The sequence below is a fragment of the Aulonocara stuartgranti genome, assembly GCF_965226115.1.
Source record: "Aulonocara stuartgranti genome assembly, chromosome: 10".
NCBI lineage: Eukaryota > Metazoa > Chordata > Actinopteri > Cichliformes > Cichlidae > Aulonocara > Aulonocara stuartgranti.
Window position 1 is genome coordinate 22,896,462 of NC_138946.1, and position 4,076 is coordinate 22,900,537.

Below are 4,076 nucleotides of genomic sequence, written 5' to 3' on the forward strand. Positions count from 1 at the left end.
TTTTCAATTTGATTTTTTTTTTTTAAATGATGTAACCTCATAATAGATCTCTCTGCCTTTTGATTTTTTTTCACACAAACAGACAAACTGATTTTAAGATTTAAAGATGACAATAATAATATTTCAAGTCTACAATTGTTAGTGGCTTTTTTATCAAGTCTTTACCTTTTGCTGGGGGTGTGTTAGTTAAACCGGAAAGATGAAACGCATGTTATTTAACCTTGAATAAAACATTATAGAGTCACTATAAAGTAACTATTTAATAATATAATTATCTGTAACATATTTCATGATGATCAGGTTCAATTTCATTAAATCTACAATAGAAAAAACTGCAGTAAAAGTAAGTCTAAATCTGCATGTAAAAAGTTCATTGTTTTAGCCAGCAGATGTCACCTTTGCTTTGTAAGTGGTTGCAGAAGCTGTGGCTCCAGCTGCAGCCCTTTCATTTCAGTCTGTGTGGTATGTAAGCAGCCGGATCATGAACTCTTCTATGATTTAGTCTAACTTATTCCATCAGTACGGCATTTAGAATATCTGATCTGACTGATAAAATTCCTTTTCCCTCTTTCTCACAATGCACACAGACACTTGTGTAGGAGAAAGAGCTTAGACAGAGCGCAGGGAGAGGGAACAATTTATGTGGGTAAACAGGGAGGTAAGTACTGACCCACAGAATAAAAGAAGCATCTGAGCAGGAGGTGGACTAATTTAACCGATCTTTACTCCGCTGCAAACTTGAAGCCCTCTCAATACCTCTCTGGCCTTCATGAAAGAGCACTTGAACGGCTGAAAAACATTCCAGAGCGAGAAAGTACCTGGTGACAGAGAGCAGCTTCAGTTTAGAGAGAGAGCGGGAGGGAAAGGTTCTTATCATGAGCATGAAACCATTCACAGGCTAACCCAAGAAAGTGGATTCTGTGGGCTTTTTTATTTTTATTATTAATGGCAGCTTTCTTTGGAGTTCCAATATTACTTTTGATGATACAAGTTATGGATCTCCCTTTCTGCTGTTCACAGGAAGCGCATCCAGAGGAGAGCTAAAGATAAAGAAGAGATGGCACAGACAGACAGAAAGCTTATCTTTGTGTTTGTTAATTAAAGATAAGACGTGGGAGAAAAACCATTGCTTTGCTGTTGCTCACACATATGGGGGACTGATTTTTTGTTTGCATATTACAGTGCAAAGCAGAATTCCTTCTCCTAAATCCCTGTGCTTGCCACATATTTATTTGTGTATCCTGATTTGACAAATTGTAGAAGCATTTGTAAGCAATTAGGATAAAATGGAAATTCAGTTGTCTTAATAAACCGCTGATGAAAGAAAATGAAATGAATGAAACACACAGAGCATATAATTTACAAAGAAAAATAAAAAAGGTATACCATTGTCGAATATTATAATGGATGGAAAGGTTTACCGCTTCTTGTGAAGGGTTGTGGAAAAGTCAGGGGGGACTTTCTAATGTACAAGTGATGCTATAGAAGAAGAGTCAAAATCGAATTACAGAGTCTTTTAGCACACTCTTCACTCTCCCTCATCTCAGTTTCTCAGAACACATGACAACATATAGCTTTCAAGTTGATGCACTGCACTCAAGGCAATATTTTCTGAATGAATTTAGAAACAATGGGAATATTCAATGCATTTTTACTCACTTCAGTAGAGAGCCAAAGAGACGTGCTATAATGCTCGCGTGCACACGGACGTGCGCAGCCGTTCGCACTATAGAGCTGCAGATGAATGTCATGGTGGGGGAGTAATTGTATCCCCTGTGAGTCGAATTAAAGCACTGACCTGGTTAGCTTTCTGTCAGCAAGAAGGGGTGGGGGTGCTGCCCCCACAATTCCCACCCACATTAACTCTTCAAAGATTAACTTGTTGACTGACTGAACCATGAGGAGCACCCTGAGCCACAGAATCATGGAAGTGACACACCCAGGGATAGCCTTGGGAAGAGAAAATGTTAACAAGTGCTTAATAGCCATCTTCTTCTCATCTGCTGATAAAAACAGAACACGCATTGGGAGATGAGTTGTTTCTTTCATTTTAGCAATGCAGTGATAGTAAGGCAGATTTGGAAGGGCTTCACTACAAACTCCTGAACGCCACAGATACATTGCCCGGTGGCATGCCAAATCATGCCAGTTTCATGAATTTCATTTCTTTACGTGGGGGCCACGAGCAGGTTAAACAGCCTTGACCTTTGTTTTTACTGCAGACCTTTTGATTTGTCATTGCAGAAAAAATAGAGGTGGAAGTAATAACATTATCAATGATTCAGTTAGATGTAAGTGTCCCAGAAGGGCCATAATGACTTGCTCATGCAATGTGCCATGGAAAACCCACGCTAAATGTAACTGGGGCATTATTAATGCTATTAATTACACCTGTGCCGCCCAATAACCAGTGAATTACAAGCATGAATGCCTTTGCCACCAGCACCTTTTACATAACAGTTCAAAAGGAAAACAGAGGACTGCTCAGAGTTATCGGGGTTGATGTTTTTTGGATAATATCTTTAATTTTCTTTAACAACAACAACAACAAAAAAAGCTGGGCAGCATGCTAGTGCAGCGGTTAGCAGCACAAGAAGGTCAAATTCAGCCTGGGACCTTTCTCTAAGGAGTTCGTGTGTTTCCCCTGTGCATCTGTGGGTTCTCTCTGAGCACTCAGGGTTCCTCCCACAGTTCAAAGACATACATGGGGTTAGGTTAACTGGTGATTCTAAATTGACTGTAAGCACAAGCAATGACAGACATGAAAAAGCAAACTCCTCTAAAATAAAACATGGAAAAATAAAACATGGGGGAAAAAAAGAACACCGGTTCAAATACTGCATGGTTGAGATAAAGTCCAAGTTATTTACAAAGTCGAGAATGTTCCCAAACCTTTTTAAATATTTTTGTTTGGTTAATTTTATTCTGTTGTTTTGGTTCTAACAAAGCAAAGCTCTTATCTTTTTAGCACTCAGTAAACTGACAATGATTTGTTTTTGTTCATTTCTATTATGATTATTTCCTTTTGGAAACAAACCAAGTAAAAACAAATTAGCTGGATCTGAAATACTCTTCTCACATCACCTACTGTTTTCTAAAATATTTTAATGTCTCTCTACACTTCCAAACACAGTGAAACAGCATTACAGTGAATTGTATGTCTGGCATGTTTTTATCATATGATTTGACCTGGGAGGAGTTACATATGTTTAAAGGAGCCAGTAACAGTTTGTAAATCAGAGGTGTATATTCACCATGCCAGTCTGAACTCCATGAATGCTGATTTCCAATCCTATGCTGAGATTTAAGTTTCCACATATTTGTCTGACATTTTGTGAACTCCCTGATGAACAGGATGTCAGCACTGTGATATGATGCCCTTTTTAAAAAGTACTCCATCATCATTATTACGACAAATATATTTAGGGGGAGGTGTAATACATGAATTATGATGTTTTAATCACATTTTCAACCGAATTTTTTCAGAGAAAAAACAGATGGGAGGAGGAAGCTGCCTTGTGAAAGTATTGTCAATCATATCAAATAATACTAATAAGAATTTTTAAAGGGTTGAATGGTATGAAATGTAATCCAATTTTGATAGGATTGGTTGAATGTGTTGCTCAAATTCAAAATGGTGGTGAATGTCTGGAGTCAATGGTTAGACCACATATGTCAAATAAAAAATGCTTTTTCTACATTTAGAGTAGAAGACGTTGCATGTAAAATAGGTTTAATTACTAAAAGGCCAAGCCTTCCACCAATTTATTTTTTAACTAAAATATGATATCCTTTAATTGTAAATCCTGGTGCCTATTGAGAAACAAAGAAAGTAGACCGAATTCATATTTTTGGCAGCCGTAAAGGATGTGGATTTATTTATTTATTTATTTATTCTGTGAGAAGACACATAAGGGGGGGAAGTGATTTGATGAATCAATATAATATGTCGGGTTATCAACAGAGATGACGTAATGTGTATACTAATGGAGTATTCCTTTAGGGGGAGGTTGCTGTCGAACCTCGACAAATTACCATTTACATCAATTGTCAGGTGAGCCCCCAGTCTCCCCGCT